A 7,500-nucleotide genomic window follows, 5' to 3' on the forward strand; every position below is an offset into this window, starting at 1 on the left:
CCCCCCTTCCTCTCCCTCTCCCTTTCCCCCCTTCCTCTCCCTCTCCCAATCCCCCCTTCCTATCCCTCTCCCTTTCCCCCCTTCCTATCCCTCTCCCTTTCCCCCCTTCCTATCCCTCTCCCTTTCCCCCCTTCCTCTCCCTCTCCCTCTCCCTTTTCCCCCTTCCTCTCCCTCTCCCTTTCCCCCCTTCCTCTCCCTCTCCCTTTCCCTCCCTTCCTCTCTCTATCCCTTTCCCCCCTTCCTCTCCCTCTCTCCCCTTCCTCCCTCCCCTCCCTCCCCTTCCTCCCTCCCCTCCCTCCACTTAATATGTTTCTCTCTTTACGCGTAATTTATATTATGTAAGTTTTTGTTTGTAGAGGTTCAACATATATTGTCTAACATTGTGACATGATGATAGTGTGAGGGCGATCCATTATGCGCGCGCGCGCGCACACACACACACACACACACACACACACACACACACACACACACACACACACACACACACACACACACACACACACACACACACACACACACAGTGTAACAGGCAGACAGACACTTTGTGATTGTGAGTAGCATGGCTCTGTGGGAGAGCATCTCACACTAGAGATCCACCTTTTCTCCTATCACCTGTACATCACATCCACCTCCTTTCTCATTTCTCCTTACTTCTCTCCCTCCCTTCCTCTTTTTCTCAACTTCCCCTTCTCTCTCATGGCTAGTCACTATCGTTATTTGCCAGTTGTTGAAAAGTGGCCGTCATCATCTGCCTCCCCCTCAGTCCCGTCTCCTCTTCAATTCCTCTCTTTCGTTTCCCCCTTTTCTTTAGTTACTCGGTTCTTCAGTTATAACGTCGAATGATGCTTTATTTTAACTTATCGACAGTATAGCAAAGGAGGATAGTTTAAGACTGTCGAGGCACACCCAGCAGTAGTAGTGACATGGCACCAAGAGGACACTATTGTTTTGGTTGAATTTATGTATTTCTCATTTGCATTAGCTTCCTATATATATATTCCTAGTGTACGTTTTATAGTTGTATTACTTGTTTGGTTTTATGGGGTTATTTACTGCGTACTGCTTCGGCTGTGGCCTAAGGTCTATCGAAAATGTATAGAACGATTTTGATCAGCGCGTTGTTGGCGAATCGCCTCCATCACATGTCTGGAGATTTCGGCCCGTAGAATTATCCGAGTTGCGCTTTCTGAGCGTGTTTACAGTCTGCTGGTGTGATAGCCCTTATAGAGCTCAACAGTAAATCACGAAAGCCATGCTGGCTGCATGCGAATCTAAGCTATGCATGCGTTGGTCACAAGAGTGAGAGTAGCATGCAGGTAGCCACCATGCGTAGGCTTCAGCCATGAGGAAGACCGGTTCCCATGGCGACGCTCGGGGACGCCGCGTTCGTAGATGATGCACCTCTTGTGGAATGCACGCCCTTCCTCCGCAGCCGCCGCCGGGTATGACAGACTCCGAAGTGTCAAAGGAAAGAATAGATAAATACAAATGTTTGTTCAAAAGAAAATAAGGATCTGAAAAGATTTATCAATTATGTTTTGTAGTTGACGTTCATCTGTGAAAGTACATTGTTTTATTGTTGGATTAATTGCAGATACGCTTGTACGTGCCCTCGTAGATGACACTGTATGCGAGTTCACACCGTAATGAATAGCGGAGAGGGTTTGGGTGTGTGGGGTACTCCAGACGCTTACTCGCATCTGGGCTCGGGCTTCTCCAGAATTGATGGCAGCAATATCACCATCATCACTTCTCGCTCACTCATTATCACCACCACCACATCAATAAAGATGCCTTCCGTGCTCCTATCTCCCCTTTGCCTTATTGCTCCTTGTTACTTAATTAAAAACAGCATTCACTGTTTTTAATCCAGTGCGCCTGGGGCCTAATCTTCCACGTAGTCTTCCTCTTAAAGTGTACTCTTGTGTGCTCCGTGCCGCCATGCACTTTTCTGGATTGCATGACCTTTGCGCACTTTCCATAACTAGCCAGACCGGACTTGGCATTAAAGCCAATTCGGCCGTAGCGGGACTGAGAGGACCCCCCCCCCCCCACCCGGGTCCTCTCCTGTCCTGCCCGTTCTTCTTTCCTCTCTTCTTCTATCCTTCGTTCCTCCCCTCCTCCCCTCTATTCATTCTCCCTCCCTCCCCTCCCCCATTCCTCTCCCCCTCCCTCCCCTCCCCCGTTCCTCTCCCCCTCCCCTAACAGTGTGAATGCCTCTCCTCCCCCATCCTACCTCACCCTGCCCTCTTTGTCCAGCGAAGGGTTGAGCGGAGGAGAGAAAAACGGGTCGCATTTTACTTCGTTCTTCTGAGTCACAAGGGAGGCACGGAAGTCTTTTATTCGCCCTAATTAACTGGAGGGAAAATTACAGGTTGCTTGATTAGGATTCATGGTTGGGCTAGGAAAACTGGACGGGCAACGGGCGTGAAGTGGATTGGAGGGAACTGAGAATTGGAATGAATTGGAGTGGAATAATGGCACTGGTAAGGTGTTAGTAACTGGATGGGCGGAAGCGCGGGCAGATACACACCCTATATTCTTGTCCTTTGGGGTGTGCGGGAGATGAAACAGCGTGGGCAGCATTTGTGACCCTCCGTCTTCATCCTTTCTTCGGCGTACGGCACAGTTCCCTTTCCCTGTACCTGGTTCTTCGGGTGGGAAGAATTCGGGATGAGGGCGCATGCGTATCGCATTAACGCTAAAGAGTGAGTGAAGGGCGGGGGAGGGGAAGGTGATGGGATAGGGTGGGGTGGGATGGGATTGGATGGGATGGGATGTAGTGATATCCCAGGGCAAGAGGCGGGGACCACACACCGGGGGTTGTGCCCATCCGGGGCGAACCGATCTGTCATCGCCCCGCCAGCACGTGGGTAGGCTGGATGGAGAGTAGGGTTCAAGCTGCAAGGCACTGGGATGCTCCTTGAATTTGAAAGGCTCTCTATTTCTCTCCGTTCTTTCCTCCGTAGTCTTTACTCTACCCATTTTTTTCCCGTTCATCCCTCTCTCACTCACTCCGTCGCCCCCTCTCACCCTCCCCCCCCCTCACTTTTTCTCTCCCATCTCTCTCTGTTTTTCTATCTCTATCTCTATCCCTTTCTTTTTTATTAATTCGCTCTCCCATTCATTCAATCCCATTCTTTTCTTCCACAGGTTAGTCGGAGTTGGGGGAAGTGGCTGTCAAGAACTACATTTACAGCTGATCTGTTATTGTTGTAAGTAAGACTTGGATGTACTCGTAATCACAATAGCACAGTAACGCGAAAGGAAAGGAAAAGATAGTCACATTAGAAAAAAAGAAGCAGTATACAGAAGTTCTTATTCATGCAGGAACACCAAAAAGGGATACTCTTTATGGATTTTGTTTTTCTCACAGATCCTTCGAGTAAGAATGAGTTCTAGTTCCTGGATTTACCACTTTACCGGATTAGATAATTTAATTAAGGACTTTTTTGTGTGCTTTCGCTATTTTTAAAACCGTTTTCTCTGTATTTCGATTATATGTTATGAAGTAAGCATGTGTTTAGGTTATTGATGCACATACTTCAGATAATACATTTCGAGAGTTGTTTATATTTTTTTGTATTTTATGGTTTTGTCGACTGGAAGAATTGAAACTGGACTGAGAGAGCATACAATCTTCTTTGCCTTTCACTTTTTATTAGTCAACAGATGTCCGTTTCCTTTACACCTCTCGGCTAACTCCTCTGGCCATGGACAGTTGGACATCTATGAGCGACTCTCATCGTATTGTATCTAAAAAATATAGTCTCGCGTCTCTCCGGTTATGGCCGCCGGAATTGCGACAGCGGAACTGTAAAGGGGGAAGGGGGGAGGGAGAGGAAAGATAAAGGGGTCAGGAGGGCACGAGATAAAAAAACTGCCATACGACTTATTTTCGTAACACATCTGTTACATTTCCGGTTGCATCCGGGGCTGAATGATCGTATATCAGCCATGCAATCATTTTATTGATTTATTAAAATGCTGCTTCTAGCGTGTTGACCTCTTATTGCATTACTTTAGCTGCGGTTAGAGTTATTAGCGACCTATTTTTCGGTCGTTTGCTTGAGCCATTTACCTGAGTGTGGGACGGTGACCACAATGTAGCGCCCGAGGTCGGACGTGTCACTGGGGCTCATATTTATAGCATTATTTCTTCTCCATTTTTAGACTATGCATTTTATACAAGTTTTATCCACGTAGACAAAAAAAAGTTGTTTGACCTCTTCGCAAAGCCCGCGGGAACCAGATCATCGCGCGTAACGTGATGCCGTCGGACTTTATCTCGGAGCTGAGGTCCCTCCCCTCGCCCCACAAGTATCCAGGCCGGACCGGAATCATAATTTGAATAACGTTTGCAGGCACCGGATTAGTTATGCGCACCTCATGTATGTCATGTATATTGTAGTTGGTATTTTTTTATTACTAGAGAAAAAGCAAGAGAAAGAGATATATAGGAGCGAGGCTGTGTCAGAGAGATGTACCTGCTGAGGCGTATAAGTAACTGAATACTATCTTTCCTCTATCCCTAACTCCCCTGATTCTCCCTTCTTCGTGACTCCTTACATGTTCTCTATTCCCCCTCTGACTCATCGATCCTTCCCGTCCCTTTCCCTTGTCCTGACCCACCTCTCCCTTATCCAGCCCCCTTCATTTAGTCTAGATACTCCTGGACTCCCTTGCGTATCCCTTCAAAATAATAAAAAAACAAGAAAAAATAATATACGCTCACGCACGCACGCACGCGACACACACACACACACACACACACACACACACACACACACACACACACACACACACACACACACACACACACACACACACACACACACACACACATATATATATATATATCGGAAGCTGGATAATCCCCCAGTCTCCCTGATTTTATGTATTTTTTGTACCTCACTGTAGTAGAGGAATATCTTTCTTTTTTTTGGCTTTTTATATTTGTGTACTATTAATGGAAAACAAACAAAATAAAAAGAAAGGGACGATTTTTTCTGACATTGCTAACGTATTTTTGCTGATGAAGCCAGGACTGGAATCGTAACATTCGGAAACAGTGAGCAAGATGCGTCCATTTGACGTTTTCTGATGTTCGCACACCTTAATGAATGAAATAGAGAAATTTGACAAAAATGAAAATATGAAATACAAGTGATTTCTTTTACGAAAATGCACAAATTTAGCGATGTATAACAGCAGACAGGCATGCATGCATGAATCACCATGGCGTTGAGTCCTGTGCTACCAGTCAGTCCTCGAGTGAGACTGCCCCTCTCGATCGCTCACTCGCACGCCCGCCCGCTCTCTCGCCCTCATCAGCACCGTATGACTCACGGCGCGACTCCGTTACTCATGGCCCTATTTTACCGTGGTCCGATTTATCACCTTTCTTAAATAAAAGTCTGTTATTGGGAGCGTTGAAATATTTTCCGATCCTTCATTTCTTATTTTGACTTTTTCGAATGGATAAATAATGGGATCGGTCCCCCTTCCTCTCTCTCTCTCTCTCTCTCTCTCTCTCTCTCTCTCTCTCTCTCTCTCTCTCTCTCTCTCTCTCTCTCTCTCTCTCTCCTCTCCTCTCTTTGTCCTCTCCCTCTCCCCCTCCCTTTCCCTCTCCCTTTTCCTCTCCTCTCCCCTCTCCCTCTCTCCCTCTCACCCTCCCCCTCTCCTTCTCCCTTCTCCCTCTCCCTCTCCCTCTCCCTCTCCCCCTCTCCCTCTCCCTCTCCCTCTCCCTCTCCCTCTCCCTCTCCCGCTCCCGCTCCCTCTCCATCCTTCTTTTGCTTGCTCGCTCGCTCGCCCGTCTTCTTTCTTTTTTCTTTCTTTACTTATATTCGCTTTCGTCTCACCCATCTGTTTTATCCGCTTTAATACCCTCTCCCCATTCCTGGTCTACGGGGACCGCGGTACCGGGGTTATGTTGAGAGAGGGCACCACCGAGCTGGTTGGAGGTAGGTGGGGGAAAGGGCAGTCGTTGCTCATCGGTGATCTCGAAGGGGAAAAAGGGAAGGGGAAGGAGGAGGAAGAGGAAGGAAGGGCGTACGGAAGGGAAGGATGGAGATCGCCGTGCCGTTGATGACCGATGTTAATTGTCCCTTATTGGCGGGCTTTCCTGGGCAGGGAAGGCGGGTGAGTTGCTCTTCAGATTCATTTTTAGTATTCATTATTCTATTCTCTCGTCGGGGAATCTTTCGCGGATTTTTATGTCCGGAAATTGCAACTCGGTGATGTGCCATGACTGGACTTCCTGAAGGCCGTCTGAAGTGTTTATCTTCACGGTTATTAGCTGAGCGTTTGAATGTCTCTTAGCCGTTTGGTTAGCGCTTCGCTTGAGAAGGAGCTCCCGAAGAAAGTTTTTCTTTCACTTTACGCTATTACATTGCGAGTTTGCACCTCCTGATCGTGTTATCAACCAAGCAGCTTTGAATTGGGGAAACTTAAAAGTTGAAAGTGTAAAATAGTGAAGTTGCTGTTGTTGTGGCACTTTTTCCCCATCCTTTTGAAAGCTGAACCCAGTGCATTAGGAGATCTCAGTAGCAGTGAATACTACCAGGAGCAAGGTCATCCTGCAGGACCGTCTAGATGTCTGCAAAAGGAATACACATCGACGATGACGTCACATGGAACTGCGGCCAGAGGGGCGTGGCACTCCGTGTGTGTGCGTGTGCGCGCTCGGAATTTGATTAGGGAGGAGGGCTACCCCCGCTGCCGCCGCTGCTATAGGCCTAAAACGGGCATTGCGGCTCCTGAGCCTCCCCGGCCCTGCGGGGATCCATTACACGAGTGACTCTTCACCTCGCCTCTTCCCTTCTCGTTTGTCTTTGAAAGCTCTATTTTTATTTTTGTCTGTTATACTCTACTTTTCTTTCCCTTGTCTTTTGCTTAACTACCTCTCGACTAAGGCCAACCCCCTTATTCTTCTCTTGAACTCCTAATTGTCATCGATGTTGGCTGCCGCTGTTTTATCATCGTGATGTGCTGTTGCTTTCTTGTCCATCGTGCAAGCAAGGTTGCCAGGCAGATATATTTACTCGATGAAAATAGTAAGAGAGAACGCACGACGACGGCGGAGAAAAAACAAGGTAAAGGATAATTTGTGTAAGCTATGGATTTCCCTCCGACTTCCTGGACCACAGTTTGTCTCATGTACCCTGTTGAACTGCCTTTCACTTCTCGGTCGGTCGGTCGCTCGCTGCTCTTCCCTGCGTTTGTTGGCTCTTTCTAAAGGGAAAGCGGCCTTCGTGGCCCCTCTCCAGCAAGTTGCGATATGTCCCCCATTGCCCCTTCGATTGTCTCCCTGCGTTACCTCCTCCCTTTCCCGTTTTTCCTCTTATTCCCACCCTCCCATCCTCCCTCCTTTCCTCTCGTTCCCACTTTTCACTCTCTTGCGTGTTTGTTAGTGTGTGTGCGCGCATATACTTAAGGACAATGGCGGAGAGGCCAGGGACCCGTCCGTTTCTGACTCGTTGGTGCGAGGTGCATTCA

The 7,500-nt window shown here is 47.9% G+C and overlaps 1 protein-coding gene across 35 annotated transcripts in view; it reads left to right on the forward strand.

Moving 5' to 3' along the window:
* Positions 1 to 7,500, forward strand: part of hts (adducin 1-like protein hts) — a 143,615-nt gene that overhangs the window by 64,848 nt on the left and 71,267 nt on the right. For 22 of the 35 annotated variants that reach the window (XM_086538201.1, XM_086538342.1, XM_086538347.1 and 19 more), the window contains one exon: positions 3,157 to 3,218. The exons of the other annotated variants lie outside the window; for them this stretch is intronic. The gene's annotated coding sequence lies outside the window, so the exon portion shown is untranslated. The remainder of the gene's footprint in view (positions 1 to 3,156; positions 3,219 to 7,500) is intronic. 35 annotated transcript variants of the gene reach the window in all.

This window comes from Penaeus japonicus, unplaced genomic scaffold (genome assembly GCF_977035675.1).
Source record: "Penaeus japonicus unplaced genomic scaffold, GWHDUDI00000001_assembly GWHDUDI00000001, whole genome shotgun sequence".
Taxonomy (NCBI): Eukaryota; Metazoa; Arthropoda; class Malacostraca; order Decapoda; family Penaeidae; genus Penaeus; species Penaeus japonicus.